This window comes from Sciurus carolinensis, chromosome 4 (genome assembly GCF_902686445.1).
Source record: "Sciurus carolinensis chromosome 4, mSciCar1.2, whole genome shotgun sequence".
Lineage (NCBI taxonomy): Eukaryota > Metazoa > Chordata > Mammalia > Rodentia > Sciuridae > Sciurus > Sciurus carolinensis.
The window spans coordinates 28,409,658-28,436,136 of NC_062216.1; the positions used below are offsets into that span (position 1 = coordinate 28,409,658).

Sequence of the window (26,479 nt, forward strand, 5' to 3'; positions counted from 1 at the left end):
CTATTGAAACCTATTTACTATAATCACTTCAGAGCCAAGCCTTGTTCTATTCAACTTTAGGGGGAAAAAAAAAAAACCTGTTGCTATTCTTCTCCATGTTTCCTCAGATCCAGGTATAAACTTGTAATAAAGTTCTGGAATAGGTCAAAAGTTGGATGCTAAATTTAGTAAATTTAAGATAACCTTAAATAAAGGGAGAGAAAGAAAGATTGAACAAAAAGGTAAGGGAAATTTAGAGAAAGAAAGAGAGACAATATGTAAAAGAATAATTTACCACCAGGGTAGAAAGGAGAAATAGATGCATGGTTGTCAGGGGTGGGCTCTGATCTCTAAGATGGCGCCTGGCAGCTTGCCAGACATAGCTGCACTCATAAACAAGTTTTAGGAAGTAACTCTGGTTGGCTGTTGTACATGAGGCAATCCTGCTATCTGCCTGGAGACTGTTCCTTGATAGGCTGACTTTCCTGGTAGTCTACTCTCTGATAGGCTTATGTTCTCGATATAAGTCTGAGACTTGCGGAATAAACGGCTTTTGGTTCCTGTGATCAAGAAGAGTGTACGCATTGTGATTGTCCTCGCGGGCGGTGGGCGATCATACATGGTGTGTATTTTGAGGTAGTAGCAGATAATGCAAGAGGATGAATGGGGGTAAGTGAAGCAAGTGTAAACTCAAGCTAGGAAAACAAATATTGGAAGACTGATTCTGGCTAATACTTTAAACCACTAGATGAAAGATAACCAAATGAATTGAAGACACAATGTTGGCTGTTGGGTTAACAATTATCATTTAATTAAACAGTTATTTATATGATCAAAACTGACATTAAAGTTATTTATAGTAAACCATATCAAGGTGAAGAATATTCATGTCGAATCTTGGTTTGGATTTCATTTGTGTTTTGACATTTAGCAGATATCCATTAGTCTTTGGCTGTGGATCTCTACAGAGGTTCAGGGCCTAGGAGTCAATTCTCTAGCTGCTATGGGACCTTTTACCAGCAGCTTTGTCATTTCAGTGGCCTGCAGCTAACTGCTCAGGGGATGCAGTGTTGTGGCTTGGCTGTTACTATTTTGTGCGGGAGTTCAGGCTGCAGACTTTGAGGTGTCCCTGTGATTGCTACGCCATCATTTTCTACTGCTCCCCTCCACAGGATCATTTTAATGATGGTGAAGATCCTGGTGACTGTGTGTGAAAATAAATACTCTGACTCTAGATTTTCTGTGGGTGTTCTGAGGTGCAGAAGTATTCCTCTGGCCAACTGCTCTCTGGGACTCAGGTGGTTTACCTGAACTCCAGTTTCCACTGCACCAGGTTTTGAATGGTGGGTATTGATTCCCTCTGATGCAAAGCACTGCAGGTATCCAAACAAAGTCTTTTCACTTGCCAACTGTGATCATGGGTCAGGCTGGGCACCAGTTATGCCCAGGAGCAGCCACTTCCTATTGTCTTGATTCTGGTAATTTTCCACCTTAACTGATACCCCTCTGGTACTTCCCCAATGTCAGTGATCCAGATCTGGTGAATCTACTTTCCTCTGTTTGGGGGCAAAATCTGCTTCATTGCTATCTCTGAGTTGAGTGGATAGTGCACAGAGCATTCCTGCCTTGGCCTGGGTCACAGAGGCTGAGCAGGATTGGGTGCAGTTCTCAGCACAGGTCCCACCAGCTCCTTCATTCCCCTTATTCATGGAGAGGGGGTTTCAGTGATTTTTTGGTTAGTAGTTGTCCTTCTGGAAGTTCTTTCTGGCTGGATTCTTAAGAAGTCCCACTGCAGAGGACTTCCCTCTGCTTTCATTTGCAGCTGTCTGGGTTTGGGAAGACACTGTCCATTTAAGGGTGTGACTGTTTGGCTGTGGCTCCACACCATGGCTGAGGAACCCTGGCTCAGTTTTCTTTTCATGACTTGGTTTTAAGCTGTTGCCTCTGTTTTAAGGAACCCTGCTATTACCTTCACACTTTAAATTTTGCCTGTCTTTCCAAATGTTTTTAAGAGCATGAGCTTAAGAGAATTTCCACTCCCTCCCTTTCTCTCTCTCTCTCTCTTTCCCATCCCCTTCTCATACCCAGGTTTGGGGTTAGGAAACTCAGTCTATTTTCTACTCTGGTAACCTATCTTCAAGTCTCTGCAGGTCACAGACTTTGTAAGTTTGAGTCTTAGAGCATTTATTTTGTCACCCTCCTCTCAATTCTGCATTTCCTTTGCCACCTCCTTTCTGTGCTGTGAGATCGGAACTCACTGACTAGCTCACTTCCACCATCTTCCCTTCTCAGGAATCGATAATTCTTGGCATCCTGTTAATACAGAGCTTTAAAAACATCAACTACAACACATTTTGCCTGGTTTGTAGAAGTTCACAAATAAATTTTATGTAAGCCTTACCTTTCCACAATTCCTAATTTCCAGGACCACTATATAGCATTAGTTTTGAAAAATAAAGAAAGTATGAATACTTATTTTGTGCAAGTATCCTGTTAACTCTGGGGAAAAAAAGAATTTTAAAACATAAATTTGTCTTTGAAGAGCTTATTGCATGGTTGCACAGGAAGACATATTCAGAGATAATATCAATGCAAGAAAATAAATCATTAAGGACCTTCTAGCAAGGACTCAACACAAATTGCCAAATGAATTTAGGAGAGCTCAAGGAAAAGGCAGATGGGAAAGGTTTCCTATAGGAAGTAATGCTTGAGTTGCCCCATCAGAAAGATGAGGGCTACGACATTCATTTCACAAATATTTATTGATTACTTACTGGAGATATTGTAGATTACATAGTTTGGTCCAAGTTTGGTAAGAATGATTACTTAGACTTGGTTTAGGTTGACTTCACTTCAAATGCTATCATATCAGTAATAAGCAGGGTGTTAGACATGAAACCGAGGATAGAAGTGGTTGAAGCTCCCCAGGTCACTACAAATGCTTAGCACTGGATAACAGGAAGCAGGACAAATGAAGTCCCTATCCTTACAGAGCTTACATTCTGTAGAAAGTTAAGTAAGTTAGAAAAAGGAACTTCAAGAAGAAGATACGTTCAATGATTCAGAGGTTGACTTGCTATTGGCATACAAAATTATTATGTATGATTGTAATAGAGAATTAACATACAGGCTGGATGGGAGAATAGGTTTATCAATTAATAGAAGTCATAAAATGATGACTGTTTTGTCCCAGGGCAAAATATTGGGACATCATACGAAAACAGTGGGGAATTGTTGAAAAAAATGAAGATGGCATTTTTAAGAGGGTTGAACTGACTATAGTGTGCAGTGGATTTGGGGGATTCAGGCCTGAGGAGAAAATACTAGTTGAGATTTTTGTAGTAGTCCAGGTTTAAGATAGTAAGAACAGGGACTAGCAGGGAAATTATGAAGAGGCAAAGGAAGGAATAGAAGACAATGACATTCTAAGGGAACAATAAACAGAATTTAGTGATAGATTAATTAACTGACTAAATAGAAGGTGAGAGAGGAACTGAGGATGACTGGATTCCTTTTTTGGCCTGGTTTTCCTAGAATACAGAGGCCTGAGGCAAAATATGCACAGTAACTTTCTATTTAGGGAGCAAATCTCAAAGAATCAAAGATGAGGGAAAATGGAAAGACACACAAGAAAGAGTGGAATCAAATACCAGGTGGCCACAAATTTATAAGAAACACAGATAGTTACTAAGTTACATGGGAATTTTCTGCAAAGACTACATGGAATCACCTTGGCTTGAAACTCTTTTAGAGGGGAGATGAAGTAGATTTCATCTGCCAGCCACTTACTTTCTCCCATCTTTTATTCATCCCACAGAACATTAATTTCTCAGCGCTACTGGGTTTTGGTACTCATTTCTCTGACAAGTCTTTGAGGAAGCCAGATCCCAGGAGGGCTGGGGTGCCTCTCTAGGGTTCAGGGTGAGTCAGCCAGATGGTGTTATAAAGCTATCTCTTTGCTTGCCCAGCTGCCTGAGGGCCTAGATGGGGAGCCATTATAAATACTTAGATTTCACAAAGTTTGCATCTTTTCGTGCTGGAGAAGCAACAGGAAAGCCCTAAGTGGGAGGATAGAAGTGTGCAGAAAGGTGTTAGACATTTCAAGAGTACCTTTTAAGAGACCTTGGGACTGAGAGAAACTTGGAAAGCAGATGAGGCTTTAAGGACCCAGTCTCTACCAGGAAGGAGAGAACAGTGCTCAATGAGTCTGGAATAGTCAGGTACTAAGAGAATGATGGTACCATTGACCAGCACAAGAAAATCCCAAGGAGAAACTGTTATCTCCCTGGGGGTAAAAAATGAATGATTTGGCTTTAGATAATGTGGTGATATTCTGTAGCAGGGATCAAGGAATCATAAATCAATGTTTAAAAGAACTTTAGAGGTACTGTTTTAAAAATTTGTTATTTTAGACATAGCAGAAATTAAGATTCAGAGGGGTTAAATGATTTTGCAAATATTACAAAACAAGTTATTCATAGAAGTGGGACTAGAAAATAAATTCATACGTTCCAGGCTACTAACCATATGGGAGACACCAGAAATCCCGAATACTCATTCTTAATTTTCTGGTCAATGTGTTTAATCAGTTCACCTCTCAAATGGGGATGATGGACAAGGTATCCTCCAACATCTGTTCCAACTCTGAGAATCGACCTTCTTCTGATGAGCTCAGAAAGCAATGTGAATAAATGAATAGTTTTGTAAACATTGAGAATATTCAAGATCACTGAGGGAAAAAATGATGACAGAAAGTAGGAGGTCAATGATTGAGATTCCTGCTATATATTTGTAAAAAGTGTAGAAGGAAAAGAGAAACCACAAAGCATAGATAACCTCAGAGAAGTGGGAGGAGAAGTAAGGGAAGAATAGGAAAGTCCCTGGGACTGGAACAAGATGGAACTGTTTAAAAATAGTAGATGCCACACACACTAAAGTAGATGGGAATTGAGAAAAGGCCATGGGATTTTTAATGAGATTTGATAAGAACTTTATATATTAAAGACTTAAACAAAATACTCTGGTCAAAAGCTTGAACAGTAAAGTGTTTATGAAAAGGTGGATATAAAAAGGTAGAAAATATTGACTGTAGATATATTAAAATAAGTAAAAAGATGCATAGGATTAGCAAATGATAAGCATAATTGTCATTAGAGGGGGAGAACAAAATATTAAAGACTTGGGTAACAGAATTATATGACTAAAATAAACTTTCAGAAGAGACGGAAATGTGGAATACAGAGAGGCTGATTTTGGCAAGGAGGACACCTCTTCTTCTGTAAAGGAGTAAAGGAAGAGTGGTTTGTTAGTGTTACGGTTAAAATATGAGGTGTTCCCTAAAGCTCACGTATGAGACAATGCAAGAAAGTTTAGAGGTAAAATAATTGGGTTATGAGAGCCTTTGCTTAATCAATGCATTAATCCACTGATAGGAATTAACTGGGTGGTGATTGTAGGCAAATAGGGTGTGACTGGAGGAGGGAGGTCATGAGGGTGTGCCTTTGGAGTATTTATTTTATCCCTGGTAAGTGGAGCTCTCTCTGTTTCCTTATTTCCATGACCTGATCTGCTTTCCTCCCCTATACCTTTCCACTATGATATTCTGCCTGGTCTGGGGCCCAGAGGAATAGAGTCAGTCATCTACGAACTGAGACCTCTGAAACCATGAGTCCCAAATAAATTTTTCCTCTTCCATGTTGTTTTTGTCAGGTCTTTTGGTCACAATGACAAAAAGCAAACTATTTTAGTCAATTCTCTTACTATGACAAAATGCATGAGATATTAAAATTAGAAGGAGAAAAGCTTAATTTTGACTTGTTTCAGTCCTTGGTTTCTTGTTCCTGTTATTTTGGACCAGTGGTGGCACAGTATATCATGAAGGGAGCTCAAGGTGGAGGAACTTTATTTACCTCATAGCAGCTGGGAGGCAAACATGGAGAAACAAGAAAGGTGCAGGGTCCTCCTCAAAGACATGTCCTGAATTGCCCTTCCACAAGTCCCCACCTCTTGTGCTGGGGACCAAGCCTTTAACACATGGGCCATTTTGGGGAGAGTGTAGGTACAAACTATGGCAAGTAAGCACATGAAAATATAGGAAAATTGAGAGGTCTATAAACATGGAGTTGGGCTGAGCTGGAGGAAAGGACATATGAGTGATTTTGTGACAGATTTGCCTTCTGAGTCACTGTGGAGGCAAGACAGGGGGTTAGACTGAGTGGGTGAGGATGGAGAAAAATGTCCAAGCAAGTGCTAGAGAGTGAATCAACAAAGAGGTAGTAAAAGATATGGTGGTGACTTGCTGGGAGGGAATAGTTACATTAGGTAGAAAATGTTTCAGTGGTCCCATATGCACTCTTTTAAGACTTTTATTTTAATGTTTGGAAGCCAGGAGTAGGAATTTGGAAAGTACTTTTTATGGCACTTTCAGATCCACAGAACTGAAAATTAATAGAAGCTGTCTGGGACTTTTATTAATGAAGTTTAAAGTTCTCGATGATGTGATTCAGCCTGGACAATTAGGTAATGAAGACATAAAGGCAGTGATGTGCTAGATAAAGCAGAGGGATTGAGGGACTGGCCATCATGCTAAAGGAAGAACAAGATCAGTAATGTGAGGGGGTTGGAAATCCTAGGTCAGAGAGTCTTGGTGAGAAGGGAAACAGCTGGGTGAAGAGAGGAAACAGAGAGAATGGTTTACATAGACCACAGATTCCTGCTCCTGCAGAGCTCACAGGCTAGTAACAGAGATTGCAACTGCAAGGAGAGGGTCGAAATGCATTGTAAATTTTCACAGTGTGGTGAAGGTGGGTCTCGTCTAGAAGGTGCGATTTGAGTAAAGATGGATGGAAAGAAAAGAGATCCGGGGAAGAGTGTTTTCAGAGTGGAGAGTGAAAGGAAAGGCTCTGCGTGGGGGTCGGGAGTGCAGGGGGAACAGCAGTGAGGCTGCTGCACTGTGTTGCAGGGCCTGCGTGTTCTCTGAGCTGCAGAGCTGTGAAGTCCAGGTTTTATGTCACAGCCACAAATAGGGCTGGCTCAGAGTCCATTCCAATTCTTTCCCTCTACACAGTAGCAGTATGCACTTTGTCATGTGTGTGCATTACTGCTGAAACACAGGAGTGTGCATTACAGCCTTAGGAGTGCAAGTTCTGGACTGTGAAGGAATAATGCTTTTTACCTAAGCTGATCCTAATCTAGAGGGAAATACTCAGAAACCGGGCAGATGAAAGTACTTCATCCATTTGTGATTTGAGTATTCCAGAGGGCAGATTCCTATCTATATAAAAATGTTACACTAGAATTTTTTAAGACTTTATTGGATAGTAGAAGTTTATGATTAATAGAGTTATCCAAAGGATCTCAGCCACAAGATATATTCTTAGTAACTGATAGGAGAATTCCAAGGGAGAAATCCAGCTTTCTTATTAAAATGCCTTGGTGGTATAAGCCCTTGAGAATTCATAGGTTTTGATCAAAGTTTTAGGATTGGGAGGCTACGACATTAGGAGTTAGGGTCAAGATTATTTATTTCTTTAGGAATCATGGTAGTTGTAGCTTGGATCTGAGTTATGTAGGATTTATGATTATGAAGTTGATTAAAGGCAAACAGAATGTTTTTAACAGTGGTTATTTGTTAGTTGTAAGACTGTATGCATATTACTAAGCATTGTTGACATATCTGAAGAAAACTATCTACCATGAAATTATCCATAAAACACAAGAATTCTTTGGTATATATTTCCCATGTATCTATAATAATAAAAGAAGTATTTACAAAGATCAAAACAAGCTTTTTAATCAACAATTCATCCCAGGAACAAGATGTAAAATGACATTCGTTATAGTAAAGTCCTGTTTAACTTTATCATTCTAAGAAATAAACAATTTGAAATAGAACTTGAGGAAATTTATAATAAGAGACAAGGACAAAGCCCCCCAAAATGGGTGTGAGTAACAACATTATTTGATAAAGCTTCCTGGTATTTCTGTGTCTTTTACTTATGTGTTTATGGAAGCTCAGTGGAGAATGTTTAATTTGCCAAAACAAATTTATCATTCTGAGATGTTCTTATAAACAACATTAAGAACACATTGTCCATGATGAACTTGTGCCCAAATATGATTAGGAACTGATATTATAATCTTCTAAGCCGTATTGCTAGTAAAGTTAGAATCTAATGAGATAATTTCTAAGATCTGGTGATTATACAAAATAGCCTGTATAATTCTGGATAATATGAATACTCAGCTTCCACAGAGAAATTTCTCTCCCATTCATTGTATCAGTTAGGATGTCAGCTTAGAAGTTCAATGAATATGACAGAAGAGAAGGGAAGAGGAAAGAAGAGGAGAGGAGGGAAAAGGAAGAGGACAGCAGATGAGGAAGGAAAAGGGGGCAAATATTGCAGGTTGAGTATCCTTATTGATGGGAGAAGGCAAAAACCAAAGTAACTGCCATCTTGCTGTCCAATATTCAGGAGAGAAAACTTTCCAACACAGATCAATCCTGGAAATGGAGGAGGCATCACCAACCATTAAATTAGGAAGAAGGAATTCATTTATGACTTCCCCTAGGAAGAAAATGTGCATCTGCAAAATACTCTTTTTGGGATTCACTGACCTCAACATTGTGCAAGTTAATTGCAAACTGGCTATTCACACATTACATAACTAAAATTGTTAGGGTGGTGAGTCGTTTTTCCTTCGGTGTAGCTTCTTCTCTGGAGAACTAGCTTTTGTTTTATTGTAATGTATTGTAGAGAAGGTGTTTAAAAATGTGATTGTAGCAGACTAATATTGTAACCCCTGCTGTGAAAGCAGTCTGTATCTATCTCCCCAGGCATTCTTATCTCATTAATTCTATTGAAGGCAAGCAGACACAGTGCATGCTATAAACAAAAACAATAAAAAACAATTTGTTTTCTGTCTAATCCTGGTATCTCTTTTTTTCCCCCGCAAGGAGTTAGTTTGATGATAACAGCTCTTCTCTAGACTTTCTCTTATAATTCTTTAGTGAATATTTGTCACAGATACATTACAGAAGAAAATTGTCTGTAACAATGTATATTTTATGGGCATCATCAAGCATCATGGTAAGCTTCCAGGCTGTGCCTTTGAGGTCTGTCTGGTCAACTGAAGAGGGCTAGTCCTTCTATGGGGCTTTTCCAGAAGCGCCACAGCACCAAATATGAGATCTTATCTGAGAAAAATTTGAAAAGAAGCAAAACATGTTGCTTTCTTATTTCTAGTTATTTTTACTTGTTCTAATTAGTTATACATGACAGTTGAATTTTTTTTGACACATCATACAGAAATGGAGTATAATTTCTCATTTGTCTGATTGTACATGATGTAGAGTTACACAGGTCATGTAACCATATATGCATATAGGATAATAATGTCCAATTCATTTTACTATCATTCCTACCCTCATGCACCCTCCCCTCCCTTCACTCTCCTCTGTTTAGTCCAAAATACCACCATTCCGCAAACCCCACCCATTGTGAATTAGCATCCATGTATCAGAGAAAACACTGGGCTTTTGGGTTTTTGAGATTGGCTGATTTCACTTAGCATAATATTCTCCAGTGCCATCGATTTACCAGTAAATGGCATAATGTCATTCTTCTTTAATGGTGAGTAATATTCCATCATGTATATATACCACAGTTTCTTTATCTACTAAAGGGCACCTAGGTTGGTTCCATAGTTTAGCTATTGTAAATCGAGCTACTATAAATATTGATGTGGCTGTATCTCTGTAGTATGCTGATTTTAAGTCCTTTGGGTATAGGCCAAGGAGTGGGATAGTTGGGTCAAATGGTGGTTCCATTCCAAGTTTTCTGAGGAATCTCCATATTGCTTTCCATAGTGGTTGCACCAATTCACAACCCCACCAGCAATATATGAGTGTACCTTTTCCCCTACATTCTCACCAACATTTATTGTTGCTTGCATTGTTGATGATTGCCATTCTGACTGGAGTGAGATGAAATCTTAGAGCAGTTTTGATTTGCATTTCTCTAATTGCAAGAGATGTTGAACATTTTTTCATATATTTGTTGATCGACTGTATTTCTTCTTCTCTGAAGTGTCTGTTCAGTTCCTTAGCCCATTTATTGATTGGGTTACTTATTTTTTTTGGTGTTAAGTTTTTTGAGTTATTTATATATCCTGGAGATTAATACTCTATTCAAGTTGTGTGTGTTAAAGATTTTTTCCCATTCTGTAGCTTTCTCTTCACATTATGGATTGTTTCCTTTGCTGTAAAGAAGCTTTTTAGTTTGATTTTATTCCATTTATTGATTCTTGATTTTACTTCTTGCACTTCAGGAGTCTTGTTAAGGAAGTCAGTACCTAAACCAACATGGTGGAGATTTGGGCCTACTTTTTCTTCTGTTAGGTGCAGGGTCTCTATTCTAGTGCCTAAGTCTTTGGTCCACTTTGAGTTGATTTTTTTGCAGGGTGAGATATAGGAGTTTAATTTCCTACAAACCTTTTGGTGATATGGCATTTTAACTATATTAATTCTACCTACCCAGGAGCATAGGAGGTCTTTCAATCTAAGGTCTTCTTCAATTTCTTTCATTAATGTTCTGTAGTTTTCCTTGTAGAGGTCTTTCAACTATTTTGTTAGATTGATTCCCAAGTATTTTATTTTATTTTATTTTATTTTTTGAGACTATTGTGAATGGGGTAGTTATCCTACTTTCTCTTTTAGAGGATTCATGACTTAGGAATATAAATGCATTAGATTTATGAGTGTTGATTTTATATATCCTGCTACTTTGGTGAATTCATTTATTAGTTCTAGAAGTTTTCTGGTGGAATCTTTTGGATCTTCTAAATTTAGAATTGTGCCATTGGCAAATAGTGATAGTTTGAGTTCTTCTTTTCCTATTCATATCACTTTAATTTCTTTCAGTTGTCTAATTGCTCTGGCTTGAGTTTCAAGGACCATATTGAATAGAAGTGGTGAAAGAGGGCATCCCTGTCTTGTTTCAATTTTTAGGGGGAATGCTTTCAATTTTTCTCCATTTAGAATGATGTTGGCCTTGCTTTTATAATGTTGAGGTATGTTCCTATCATTCCTTGTTTTCTAGTGTTTTGAACATGAAGAGGTTCAAACACTTTTTCTGCATCTATTGAGATGATCATTATTCTTGTTTTAAAGTCTATTGATGTGATGAATTATGTTTATTGATTTCCATATGTTAAATCAACCTTGCATCCCTGGGATGAACCCCACTTGATCATGGTGCACTGTCTTTTTAATATGCATTTGTATGTGATTTGCCAGAAGTTTATTGAGAATTATTGCATCTATGTTCATCAGGGATATTGGTCTGATGTTTTCTTTCCTTGATGTGTCTTTGTCTGGTTTTGGTATCAGGGTGATATCAGTTTCATAGAATGAGTTTGGAAAGGTTCCTCCTTTTCTATTTCATGGAATACTTTGAGGAGTATTGGTGTTAATTATTCTTTGAAGGTCTTGTAGAACTTGGCTGAGAATCAATTTGGTCCAGAGCTTTTCTTGATTGGTAGGCTTTTAATGGCATCTTTAATTTTATTGCTTGAGATTGATCTATTCAAATTGTGTATGTCTGCCTGGTTCAGTTTGGGTAGGTCATAGGTCTCTAGAAATTTGTGGATGTCTTCAAGATTTTCTATTTTATTGGAGTATAAATTTTCAAAACAGTTTCTAATTATCTTCTGTATTTCAGTAGTCTCCATCATGATATTTCCTTTTTCATCATGAATTTTAGAAATTTGAGTTTTCTCTCTTTCTCTTCTTTAGCATTGCTAAGTGTTTATTAATTTTATTTTTTTCAAAGAACCAACTTTGTTTTGTCAATTTTTTGAATTGTTTTATTTCAATTTCATTGATTTCAGCTCTGATTTTAATTATTTCCTGTCTTCTACTGCTTTTAGAGTTGATTTGTTATTCTTTTTATAGGGCTTGATATGTGATGTTAGGTCACTTATTCATTAACTTTTTATTTGTTAATGAGTGAAATCAATGCAATGAACTTTCCTCTTAGCATTGCCTTCATAGTGTCCCAGAAATTTGGATATGTTGTATTGGTATTCTCATTTACGTCTAGGTAGTTTTTATTTCATCTTTGATTTGTTCTGCTATTCATTCATCATTCAATAGTGTATTATTTAGTCTCCAGTTGATAGGTTAGCTTCTATTTTTTTATTTTATCAATGACTTCTAATTTCATTCCATTATGATCTGATAGAATGCAGGGTATTATCTCCAGTTTTTTGTATTTACTAAGAGTTGCTTTGTGGCATAAGATATGGTCTGTTTTTGAGAAGGATTCATGTGCTGCTGAGAAGAAAGTATATTCATTTGATGATGGAGGAAATATTCTATATGTGTCTGGTAAGTCTAAATTATTGATTGTATTATTTAGTTCTATAATTTCTTTATTTAATTTTTGTTTGGAAGATCTATCCTGTAGTAATAGAGGTGTGTTGAAGTCACCTGAAATCACTGTGTTGTGGTCTATTTGATTTTTGAAGTTGAGAAGGATTTGTTTGATGCACATAGTGCTGCATTGTTTTGAGCATAAATATTTATGATTGTTATGTCTTATTGATGTATAATTCCCTTAAGCAGTATGAAATGTCCTTCTTTGCCCCTTCCGATTAAATTTGGCTTGACCCAGTTTATCTAATACAAGGATAAAAGAAGCCCCTGCTTGTTTATGTTGAGCCATGTGAGTGATATGATTTTTCCCATCCTTTCACTTTCATTTTGTGGATGTCTTTGCCCTTGAGGTGAGTCTTTTGTTGGGTCTTGTTTTTCACTCCAATCTGCCAGTCTATGTCTTTTGATTGATGAATTTAGGCCATTAATGTTCAAGGTTATTATTGAGATATGATTTGTGTTACCAGTCATTTTGACTTATTTCTAGTTTTTAATTTGAATTAGTTTCTACTTTGATTGACTATTCCTTTGATGTAGTTCCTCCCTTCACTGGTTTTCATTTTTTTTTTCATTTCATGTTTATGGAATAGTTTGTTGAGAATATTCTGATGTGCAGACTTTCTGGTTGTGAATTCTTTTAATTTTGGCTATCATGGATGATTTTTATTTCGTCTTTAAATCTGAAGCTTAATTTTTCTGGATATAGGATTTTTGGTTGGCATCCATTTTCTTTCAGAGTGTGGTATATGCTATTCCAGGATCTCCTGGCTTTGAGGGTCTGGGTTGAGAAATAAGCTGAGGTTTGTCTTGATTTCCCCCTATATGTAATCTGATATTTTTCTCTTGCTGTCTTTAAAATTCTATCCTTATTCTGTATGTTAGGCATTTTTATTATAATAGGCCTTGATGTGGGTCTGTTGTAATTTTGCACATTTGGGGGTCCTATAAGTCTCTTGTATTTGATTTTACATTTTATTCTTTACATTTGGGAAATTTTCTGATATTATTTCATTGAAAAGATTGTGCATTCTTTTGGTTTGCATCTCCATGCCTTCATCTATCCTGCTAATTCTCAAATTTGGTATTTTCATTTTATCTCATAATTCTTGGAAGTTCTGTTCACAGTTTCTTAACCATAGTTTCATCTCTCCATGGGCAACTCTATTTTCAAGATTATATATTTTGTCTTTATTGCCTGTCTTCCAATTGGTTTAGTCTGTTGGTGATGCTTTCTATTGAATTTTTAATTTGGTTTATTGTTTTCTTTATTTCAAAGATTTCTGTTTGTTTGTTTTTTCAGAATCTCCATCTCTTTATTGATCTTTGTGTTTGCTCTCTTATATCATCTTTTACTTTACAGATCAGTTTAGCTATGTACATTTTAAACTCCTTCTCTGACATTTCTTCCACTGTGGTGTCAATGGATTCTGTTATTGGAGTATCTTGGTTTGTTTGAGCAATTTTTCCCCTTGCTTTTTCATGTTGCTTGCATGTCTACCCATCTAACAGTTTGGATCCAAAGCAGTAGAGTTTCTACCCTGTTCACTTACAGTGTCCTTGAAGGTTTCTAGTACCTCACTGTTTAGTGGGAGACAAATAATAACAACAAACAATGCAAATCATTTATAGTATTGAACCAAATAGTTCTTACTATGATGTCTACAATGTAAATTATCACAATAAACAGAAGTAATATGACCAGTTATTGCCTGTAATAAAAACAGTAAGTTTGCAAAAGAATTTACATTTTCAAATGGTGGACAGGGAAAGAAGAGTAGTGATATAGGATGTGATGATTATGAGGGAGTAGGAGAGAAGACAGAAGTAAAAGATCAAAGGAAGAGTGAAAAAGAAAACAATAGAGATTGGCGGTTAGCAGAAGAAAATAGAGAATCAAGGGAAACAGGAATATGTAAAAACATATATATATATATATATGTATATGTATAAAGCAAAAATTTAAATGAAAAATTAAAATAAAAGAATACAAAACAAAACTAAAATATACCAATCAAACATCCTAGTTCACAAAAAACTAATCCATGTAAAATAACTGGATTCAAAAATGCTAGAGGTAGGAAGAAAAAAAAAATAGGAAACTATAAATGTCCACGTATCATCAAGGTCACAAACAGAAAAAGAATTTTAAAAAGAAAGATATCTTGGTGCAAAGTTAAAGAATTCTTTCCATTGGAGTTCAGAATATTCTCAACTTCTCTTCTCAGCAGTTTTAAGTGGGGTCTTCTGGAGTGTGATGCTGGACCCTCTAAATTGCTAGTGAGAAAGTTAATCCCATAGGCAGCATTCCTGAAGGCAGGTTTTAAGCTTAAGTGGGCTCCAGGCTCTCTGCTGAATGCCAATTGGTCTGAAAACTTTAAATCAGCACTCCTCCAGGGCCTCGCACTTGATGGTCCATGCAGAGGACTTTACCCCAGGTTTCCCTGGATTCCACTCATGTGTTGGGGGAGCCAATTCTTAGTCCCCTACATCACTTGCAGACCCCACATTTCCTGGTCTTGGGTTCAGTCTCCAAGCAATTTCTCTCATCCCCACCCTTCCAAGTTCCCAGCCAGATGCATCTCTCCCAGCTGGTCTTGCAAGCAGTAGGATTGGAGGGAGAGGGGTAGAGATGGGTGGGTTTCCTCAACACCTCAGTAACACCTCAGATGGGTGGGTTTCCTCAGTTTTCCCCTCAGTAAATCTCTCTCCACATTTGATTTTCTCCTGGTCATTTAAACACACTCTATGTCCATGCAGCATGTGTTTCTTGGACCTGTATTTCCAGCCAAACTTGGGTTTGCCAGTAATTGGCTTCCTCAGTTACTGGCTCCTGAGCAGCAACTGCAAAATTGTTCCTTCCTTTGTCCTCCACACACCACCTGGAGAGTTGGCGACTTCTTTCCCCACACACAGATATCATGCAGCCGTCTTTCAGGTTTGCTGGGCAATGCCCTTGGTCTCTAAACACTCCATACCCAGACATGCCTGGCACCTCACAAAAATGCAGTTCCTTTAATTCCCTTATCCCTCTACTATGCTCATGGAGGAATCTCTCTGGCTGGAGATTCTGGTCTGGCTGTGGCAGCGTTGTGCCACTGGGGATATTTTCGTTATTTTATGATATCCAACCTCCTGTGTCCCCAGTTATGCTTTGAATATCTAGTTTTAGATTCAGTAAAGTAACCCCCCCCCCTTTTTTTTCTTTTGTTCACCCACCTTGCAGAGAAGCTGCCTGCCTGCTGTCTTGGTATCACATCATGGAGCGGCCAGGAACCTGATCTCCTCTGGTCCACCATCTTGGATCTCCCCTTATTTCTAGCTTTAAAGAAAGCATTTTAGATGCCAGAAGAGAACGCTTGGAATGAAACTACCCACTCTGAAATGGGCCTTCTCAGGTATTCAAAGACTTCTCAAGAGTCTGTTTCTTTTTTGAACCCCGGGCTTTGTGCTTGTGAGGCAAAACTTTACCAACTGAGCTATCTCCCCAGCCCCAATAGTCTGTTTCTTTTTCTTTTCCTTTCTTCCTTTCTTCTCCTGCCCCACTTCTTTCTTTCTTGTTAAGATCTTTACCTTGTTTTAACTTGAAAGTTTTTTTTGTTTCATATAATAATAGATGAGTAGGTAGATCAGATGTTGGAGGAAGATTGGTCCCTTCATTTATCTGAAGAGAATCTCAAGGGAGAAATGGGAAGGAATCCTATTAACATGAACTCAAACTTCCAAGGAGGTAAACATCAGGTAAATGTCTGTTTTCATGGCTACCACCTGGAGTAATGCAGCAATCTTTTACAGCTGATTCTATTTCCATTGTTGCCTTCCTTTTTTTTTTTAGTGCAACAGAAAGAAGAATTGAAAATATTTTTAAATGATATATGTTGGGCCCCTTCTTTGATTAGACCACCAGTGGTTCCAAGAGTCTGTGTTCATATAAAACTGTCTCAAAAGCATGATTTATTTAAGTCTATTCATTTAATACCTTTTATTTTATTAAACCATTGACTTTATGAGGATGGACAACATTTTGTTTTGTCTCTCCATTACTATTTATTCATATAGTGCCTATGAATGTTATCCAACCATATGCATCTTTTTCCTCTTAAAGTTTAGCAGGAAAAATTACATTCCTGCTAATGGAAAAAAAAAATTAGCAGGAAAAAAAGACACCAAACAGCTAATAACTTAAAGTGTGATATGCAATTTTAGAAAAAATATGATGTTATGGAAGTTCATGGCGAAAGTCTCTTCAACTTTTTAGACTGGGATATTTAGCCAGTCTAAGGGATGGGATGTGGTCAAAATAGAATTTCCTGTGGATATGATATGTACATTAAACCTAAAAAATGGCCAGAAGCCAGAAGCTACCGGGAAGTGGAGATAGCTAAAAATGTTTCTGGAAGTGTGAAGCCCTACTAACAAAAATATATTATGAATCCTTGTAATATGGCCCAGTGTGGATTGTGCCTATTGTATGAAATGAGAGTGACAATAAAACGAGGCTAAGCAGATATGAAAGATTGTATGAGTCACTCCTAAGCTCTTAAAACCATCAGAAAGTCATTGACATGTTAAAACAGGGCTTCCAGTGATCATGATAATACATTGCTTCATTGTAAGGTTTGACATGGGAGCAGGAGGAATATAAGCAAGTTAGAAAATGACCCAAGTGAGTGAGTAGGGTGATAGAATGGGCAGTGGCGGGGTCATAGAGACGAGATAAAAAATGTGAAGAATTATTAGGAGGTAGTTCAAACAAAATTTTTATTTTATTTAAATTTTTTGCAGTGCTAGGGATGGAATCCCAGGCCTCACACATGCCAGGCAAATGCTCTACCACTGAGCTACATCCCCAGTCCAGCTCCAAATTTGATTTTAGACTGAAGATAAGACTGAAGGATAGGAAAGAAACAAGGGTTTCTGAATTGGCAGCTAGTTGGAGGGTGATGTTGTTCACTGAGGAGAGGAGCACATAGGAAGAGGGGTTAGAGGAAAGGTGAAGATAAGTTTGATTTTGGACATACTTAGCTTAAAAAAGCCCAGAAGTCACCAAAGTAGCCATTTCCAATAGATAGGAATGTACCCAAATATGAGGCTCAACAAAGAAACGTAGCTCCAAAGAGTAAGAGTAACTGTGGGAGTTGATAATATCATTGGCCAAGTATGTGTGCAGCAAGAAGAGGAGGTGACCTAGGACTAAACCTTGAGGAAACATTTCACATTGAAAAGGTATTTACAACCTTTAAAATAAATTTGAGAGGAGGTTAAAATTATAGAAATAAGTGGAAAAAAGTGTTTTAAGGAGGGAGTGGTCAACAAATGGTGAAAAGTCTTCAGTAGACCTATCAAAAACAAATTCACCAGTGACTTCCACAATAGTGGTTTCAGTGCCAAGATAGGGAGAAAGCAATGTTTCAGTGGTTGAAGATGAGTGGGAATGGTATTAAAATTGATGACTATTTCAAGAGACTTAGTAGAAGAGGAAGAGGAAGTAGCTGCAAGTGTGTATGCAATAGGTAATGTTTTAAAATATAAAAGATGCACAAAAATGTTACATACTTATAAAAAAATGTCAGTAGAAAATGAGTGGTTGAATGTTCAAAATTTTATTTCTCAAAATCCATACACTTTTCTAATATGTGGGTAAAATCAAACATTGGAATGTTGGAAAATTGTATTGCAACAATATTCTATTTTCATGTAGTTTCTATTGTTTGTCAAATATTGTAGAGGATCTCAGTTAGGCATAAAATTTATTTTGACTCATAATTTCCTTAATATAAACCTGTTTTTGATTTTATTATTTGTAAGATGTGAGAAATCAGACATTTTGGAACATATCCAAACAGATGTTACACATTTCATGGCAAAAATCTCTTCAACTTTCCAAGTAATAGTCCTGAGTGTATATGTTAAATAGTCAATGAGTGGAAGACTATGCAAATATCCCATAAATAAGAGCAAATAAGTTCAAGGTATAAATCAATAAGGTATGTTACAATAATGAGAACAAAATTACCCTTGACACATTCCTGGCAGGTCCAGGGAAATGTGAGCTATGTTCTGTACCACACATGAAGAATTACATTAGAATAACAAAGGATGTCATTATTGACCATAGAAAGGGCCAGGAATATGCTGTACTTGGACACATCCTGTCTCCCAGTGGGACCAGAGTAGAAAGCAAGATTTAGGAACTATCTGGAGTATCAGACTGGAAAGTTAGGGACCACCAGTGAAGAACTCAAAAGGTGACAAATTCCACAGAGATGTGCATTTGATGAAGACTGTCCAATCTAGAAATACAAATCAACTCCTACACAAGCAAATAGAAACCATTGAGAATTACCATGGGATTATTGGAAAAAAGAGCAGGGTGTGGGGAGAGAGGGAAATAGTGAGGGATGGAAATAAGAGTTGAAGATCACTTTGATTTTGTTGACACTTTCTATAGATGGAGTTATAGAAATTATTCTAAAAAATATTGAAAAATTCAAATGTTACTTTTTAATCCAATTAGAAATTGTTGTGATTGAATTTTTGTGAAGTTGAAATAAGAGATTAGTGTAGAGAGGATAAATTATAACCCACAGGCCAAATCTCACCACTACCTATTTTTGTTAATAAAGTTTTATTAGAACACAACTTCACCCATTCATTTATATATCATCTATGGTTGTTTTTAAACTACTAGGACAGAGTTGAAGAGTTGTGACAAAGACTTTATGGTTTCTTTAAAGTTTCCTGGGCTGGGGACATAGCTCAGTTGTAGAGTGATTGCCTAACATGTGCCTGGTCCTGAGTTTGATCCCAGATTTTTATTCTATTTATGAAAACATGCTGAAGCAAAACACATACACAGAAGTTTTTATTAGTGTGTATGTGTAGCTAAAAACTTGATTATCTCTCAGTCTTCTCTATGATTGCAGAAGAAACTGATGGGAAGCAATGAGAAACAGGTGATGAGTAAAGGAAAAAGGTAAGGCTGGGTATGGTGGCTCATGCCTATAATCCCAAAGACTCAGGAGGATTGTAAATATGAGGCCAGACTTGTCAGTTTAGTGAGAACCTCAGCCATTTAGCAAGACCCTGTTTCAAAATAAAAAATAAAAATGGCTGGGACTGTGACTCAGTAGTACAGTGGTTCCTGGGTTCAATCCCTAGAACCAAACCAAGCCAAACCAAATCAAACAAAACAAAACAGAAAGGTCACAGTTAAGAATGTATGGAAACATCTCTTCATTAGGTCAATTGATCCTCTGAGGGAAATGTTTTAATATTCCATTTCCTTGTTCAGATGTGAGAAACACACTCACCTGTCCAAACCCAAAGAAAAGAGAGACACAAGGTACAGTAAAAAGTGAGGCTATACTTTAATGACTGTCTTGCAAGATTGGGTGTCTCGGGGGAGCAGGTACACACAGATTATCCCCAAGGTCCCTCACCTGCTTCCTAATTGGCTGAGTACTATGGGGTGTACAGTCTTTCCAAATGATGCTTTGGTTTTACTATCTCCTCTTGGTTTATTTAAAAAAATAGACCTTTAGATATTCTTTTGTGGCAGGAAAGCCTTCTTGGAGTGAATGCATTCTATGCAGCTCTTACTTCTTTACCTAAATTATTTTTTACAGAGATTTCTATATCTGTTTGTCAGGCTGACCCCTTCCTCCACCTCCTGTTTGTCAAAGGGTTGTTCAGGTGCATGGACTTTGGATATGCCACATCCATAGGCCATGGTACTAATGTGTGACTTCACTCTACTCTATTTCCCCTCTGCCTGCCTTTCTTATGTCCCAGTTTTACATTTAAGGCTAAATACTATATTCTGAAAATGGATCACCAGACTTTCTATTCCTTACACCAGATAACTCACAAATTAGAGGTTTGAAGGACTTAAATCAAGTCAAATTAAATGGAATATATTCTATTTTGTTCTCTTGCTCTCATCAAGTATTAATTCTTTCCCTCTACCTCCTCTTTGTGGTGCTGGGAATTGAACCCAGGGCCTTGTACATGCTAGGCAAGGGCTCCACCTCTGAGCTACTTCCCCTCCCCGTTCTTTATAAAGAATGAAGCAAACGTTAGAGGAAGAAAATATGGTACAAATTGAATGGCATTTCTCTATTTGGGTTTTAAATAAAAAGCCTCCAAATAAGAACTAGAATGTTATTTCCTTTTATTTCTTCTCTCAAATGAGGGCTACTTCATTTCCATTTTCATTAGAAATTTTTTTCTGTGTTAGATTATAGTCAAATTTGATAAGTGACATTGGAATAATTTTTATTTTCTGTTCCTTGGCAAAATAGATATCAAATACTTAAAACAATACATATTCTTTGGCCCAGTAGTTCCTTTATTTCAAAAATCATCCTAAAAATTATTAAGGATACGACCAATTATTTAAATACAGAACATATAACATAGAATTCCTTATAACATCTAAATGTGAAAAATTTCTAAATGACCAGTAGTAGAGGATTTTGTTAAATAAATTATGGTGTGTGCATTAAATGACATATCACAGCAATTGAAATGATACTGTAGGAAAATAAATCTTACATGGAGAATGTTCATAATCTAATTTGAATGAAAAAAAAACAGGTTGCAACATGATATGTAAATTTTTGTCTACATTTTATTTAGTCACATCTTTATGCCTACATCCCACTTTTTAATTCATATATTGTTTAATGTAGAAATATACACATCAAGTAGTGACAATTTTAACAGTGTAATTCCAGATATTTTTAATTTATTTTTTCCTGAATGAATGTCTTACTTTTTAATATAATAATATTATTTTGCATCTTATTAAAGGGTACTATCCAATATTTAAATGTAGAAATAAAATTGCAACAAATTTCAACTTGAATAGTGTTTAGTCATTATTTAACTTTTCACTTAAAATATGTTGGGGGTTATTTTGAAACATTTCTGAAATGAAAGTGAAACTGTCTTTGAATTAGACATTATGTCTGAGAAATAACCTCAGACCTCTCTTGATTTTAAGTGTCCAGTCTGGGAAATGACCCAGGGCATTGAACTAGATGAACTTTGAAGTTTGTCTCTAGTCTCATAATTCATGAGAAGCACCTGAGGATATGGGCCTCAGCTCCTAAGCAACATCACTCTTCAGACTTTGCTTTTAGAAGTCTGTGGATTCTGGTTAGTATAATCATGGTGGCTTAAAACCTCAATCCTGCCAGTCAACATTTGAGTTTAAAGATGGTCATTTGTCAAACTCATTAGTGAGAAACAAGTTAAATTAGCTTAGTAAAGGCCATTATCTGGTCCTTTGGTTCATAGAGTGCTCATATGATTGCACAGTTGGAATCCAGGGCTTCCTTCTGAAAGAATCAAGTCCATGTTTACATACTTATATATATTTTTTAATATGCATTGTCAACCACTTATTAGTATAAATAGCCAAGATTTATATTTTGATGCACTTGTAACTGATCAACTTGTTAAACAACTTCACTTTGAATAGATGGCCTAATTTTGGAGTACTTCTGATTGAACATTGAATAAAAGGGCCTTGGGATTCCTATCTACTTTAATAAACTTTAGGGATATGGTGCTTATAAAATGTGGTGGGACAAAGATCTAAATTTCATCCTCTCCACTTAAAGCTAAAATTAATAATATTTGATTGTTCCTAAAATTATATATACTGATTTAATTTGAAATTTTTATAATGGGACATTTTAGTTATTTGGGGAATATAATTACCTGCAATTAGTATTTATGTTTTTTAGGAAACAATTCTTTCCCAAAGGCTATTGGGCACAGTAAACTGCCATTTTGAGTAGTGAAAGCAATGGAGCATGTTTTTGTACTATTTTTGATAGTGCTGATTTGAATTAGAGTAAATTGTCAGTAGAGAGAACACATACTAGTTTGATTCAACATGTTCTCACATTTGAAATGTGCATGGTTTTAATTATTAAAAGGCCCAAGTTGCTAGTTGCATTTGAAAAAATTGGGGGAAGTGTTAAGATAATAATTTTTACTGTAGAGGAAGGCACCAGGTTCATTCCCAAGAATATATTGGCAAGTTTCAATCAACATAAACATTCAAAATCGCTACCAATAATTTTTTAAAAACCTCACATCATTAACCTTAAAGGCTGAAGCAAAGATTTATATGGCTAAGCATTTATTTTCTTTGATGCTTTAATCTTTTGGTTCATAGTGATGTGATAGAAATAGTTTTTCTAGTAGGTTGCCAGAAGTTTTGTGTTGCTTTAATAAAGTTGTTTGCATACTGCTGGGGCTAGATTTTAAATCTGCATTTCAGACCTGTTTTCTTCCAGAGTCAGAAATTTGGGGGCTAATGTGAGACACTATGTATGTGAGTGTGTGTGTGTGTGTGTGTGTGTGTGTGTGTGTGTATTTTTTTTTTAATTTGGACAGCCAAGAAAAAATTGCAATTTATTAAGATTCAACAAAGCATTGTACTACTGAAAGCAACTTTTGGTGCATGTTCTTCAACAATCACATCCTATGAGGAAAAACATTAAGAGCCACAAACTTGTTTTTTAATCTCTGTTTCAGCAGAGTTATAGACATCTTATATTCAAAATAAAAGGTAAAAAAAAAAAAAAAATGAAAAAAACCCCCACCAAACCCTCAAATAAACAGATTCTTTCTTCCATTCCCCAAATTTAAAACATCGAAAGTTTTCTCTACAACTCAGGGCTAAATGGCAGTGCTGCAGCTGTATGTCTGAGTGCACAGGCACATATGCATGTATATTTGATGTGCATATCAAATATGTAGGATGCATGTAATGGCAATGAGATGCTCACTCTGAGGACAGCATATATTTTTAAAAATGTAAAAGCTATATTCTTAAGGACTTTTTGACCTTGAAGAGGGTCTTTTTCATTATTGAAAAGTATCTCGCAAAGATGATGAATTAACAAGGGCAAACCTTAACACTCAAGATACTGCAGAAGTGAGTGGCTGGTGGATGGTTCTGAAAATGTAGTGTAAAATCTGTGATCATTCATTTGAGAAGACAGATATACTCAGTGTGTGAGTAAAATTGAAGCCTAAGATAGGAGAGGACTAGAACAATGAATATCATTGCCCTAGGGACAGATCATTGCCAGTCCTGATGCTTACAAGGCAGGATAACCAGAGTCAGCTGAGTCAGGGAACCCTAGCAGAAGTAAAGAACAGATAGCAATGCTGCAGTCAGGCTGGAGGGACTCCAAGAGATATCCATCCTTCCTTCTCACATCTGCCATGTTCCACAGTGGCAGAATTATAATTAGTCAAGAAAATTTTGGAACATTTTAGAAAAGAATAGGAATCAAAGAAAGAGTACAACTGGGTACTTGCAAGAAGACTGACAAAGTGGGAGTGTAGTGGATGCTCTTGGCTTCTGAGATCCCTTTTACCAGCCAGTGCACCTATCATTCAGTTACTTTAATATGGCTAATAACAACTCAAACTAGGATTGCCCTTCCTTTGAAGAATTGCTCTTGGCAGGACCTGCCTGCTTGGGAAGTACCTAGCTAGCTCTTCTCTCTCTGTGAAGATAAGGAAAGCTGGCCCTTTGCCTCTGGGTCAGTCTGTCTGTGGTGTGATTGTATTCTAGTGTTTTCCAAAGAGATCAGACTGAAAGTAATTTCCAGCTGTCTTCATTCTTGTTTTGCTTCTTTTCCTTTAGCTGCCTTGGAGATTTAGAGATGAAGATTCACACGAGTCATATATTTGTTTTGCTTCCTGTCAGCCTACATCACTGATGAGAACCAAGAAGTCATGATTCCTTTCACCAGGCCAAATATGACAGTCACCCAATTGCTGTCTTTCTCCAGGGAAGAGGTGGCAGAGCTTCAGCTCAGGGCTACAAAACACCATGTCCTGGCTCAGCAAGGCTGTATACACCATGCTGTCCAGCCCCTTGGAATATCTCCCTCCCTGGGATCCCAAGGACTACCCTGCCTACTGGGATGAAATTTATAGAATCGATGTGGGTTCCTGGGCAATGTTCTGTATGTCCTATCCTGAGAACACTGAAGTACAAAACTTGGTCAAAGAATACATGAAAAGGTTGGCTGCAGAGCCTAGTTGGCTCCTTTCCTTCTTTCTGTATAAACTTTGCAAATTTGAAGAAATGAATCCAAACTCAAATGAAACCTCAGAGGCCAGATTTTCATATACATTTTCATGTGTATCTGTATGTGAATGTGCGTGTGAGAAGAGGGTTATTGTCATTTGTGTTGACTATGGCTTACGAAAGGCCCATAGTTTCCTGTTAAAAGGAAAATGTTTAGATGGAACCTTATCAAAGAAAGAGCATAATTTGCTAACTTGGGTAAACAGTGTCGTGCTGGTGGTGAGAATTCCTTCTCCTTTGTTTAACTTGTGCTTATAGTCATGCATCACTTAACCATGGGGATGTATTCTGAGAAATACATTAGTAGTTGATTTTGTCATTTTGCAAACATCATAGAATATACTAACACAAACCTAAATGGTATAGCCTATTGCACACCTATGCTATTTGGTACACACACACACACACACACATACATTTCAACCCTTTGGAGTAACTTTTTTCCTGGAATCCCAAGGACTACAGTGCCTACTGAAATGAAATATATGGAAACACCTTGGGTGTCTTATGTAAACATACACACACACACTTGATATAACCACTTTCTGCCTTGCTACTAAGATCGTAATAAACAAAGCAATGTGAGATTAAATTAAGCACAAGAGAATATAATGCAATGAAGAGATGTGGTAAACAGATGTAGAAGGCTGCTGCCAACATAACACAGCATACCATTTTAGAGCAATTTGTTTTTAATGGATACAAGTATGATGTAAAATAACAACAGAAAGTATAAGAAATTCAGAAATGGGGGTGGGAGATTAGAGGTAAAGCTCAGTGGCAGAGTGCTTAACTAAGCATGTTGAAGGCCCTGGGTTCAATCCCCAGTACAGAAAACGTGCGTATGTGTATACAGAAGACAAGCATAGTGCTTAACTAAGCATGTTGGAGGCCCTGGGTTCAATCCCCTGTACAGAAAATGTGTGTATGTGTATATAGAAGACAAGTATAAAAAGATATTCAACATTATCCATCATGAGTGAAATTTAAATTAAAGCTCCAATGAAATATAAGTGTTTACCTATTAGAATAACTAATCATAAGCCTAACTACGCCAAGTGTTGGTATGGACATAGAACAACTGAAACTCTTATTCATTGCTGGTAAAATGCAAAGTGGTAGAGACACTTTGTGAAATAATTTAACAGTTTCTTGAACAATTAAACTTATACTTCCAATAAGATCCAGAAGTCCCACTCATAGGGATTTACCCATTTGAAACAAAAGTTTACATACACATGAACATTTTTATGAATATATTTATAGTGCTTATGTTTATAAGAGGTAAAAAAGTAGAAACAGCTCCAACTCATGAATATGTAAACAAAGAAGTAATAATATACAATAGAATGAAATCAATATAGCAGTAACACTGAATAAAAGAAATATTATTCTGTTATTTTAATAGATTACAGAACTAAATTCTCACACTTCATTGATAAACAGGTTTATTACCTGAAAGAAAAATGTTGTATGTGATAGAATATTTTTTTTTTCAAATTTCAAAGAGTTTATAGTTGTTTTTTTTTTTTTGTGGAGGTGATAGAATATTACTCAGCCTTAAAGAAGAATAAAATTATGGCATTTGTTGGTAAATGGATGGAGCTGGAAAATATCATGCTAAGTGAAATAAGCCAAACCCCCAAAACCAAAAACAGTACTTTCTCTGATAAGCAGATGCTGATCCATAATGAGGGGAGTGCATGAAGGAACTTTGGATTGTGCAGAGAAGAGTAAGGGGAGAAGGTGTGGGGTTGGAAGGATGGTAGAATGAGACAGACATTATGACCCTATATACATGTATGATCACAATACTGGTGTGAGTCTGTACCATGTACAGCCAGAGGAATGAGAAGTTGTGGTCTGTTTGTGACAATGTGTCTAAATGCATTCTACTTTTATGTATAACTAATTAGAACAAATCAAAAAGAAAAAAAAGA

At 36.8% G+C, this 26,479-nt stretch overlaps 1 long non-coding RNA gene across 2 annotated transcripts; it reads left to right on the forward strand.

The window, feature by feature from the left end:
• The first annotated feature begins 539 nt into the window (after positions 1-539).
• LOC124983363 (uncharacterized) lies at positions 540-26,041 on the forward strand. Of its 2 annotated transcripts, none has more exons than XR_007108405.1 (3): positions 540-648; positions 15,639-15,810; positions 24,090-26,041. It is a non-coding gene; the product is annotated as an uncharacterized LOC124983363 (long non-coding RNA). The 2 variants fall into 2 exon arrangements; XR_007108406.1 differs by lacking the exon at positions 540-648 and adding an exon at positions 12,318-12,367.
• The last annotated feature ends 438 nt before the right edge of the window (positions 26,042-26,479 follow it).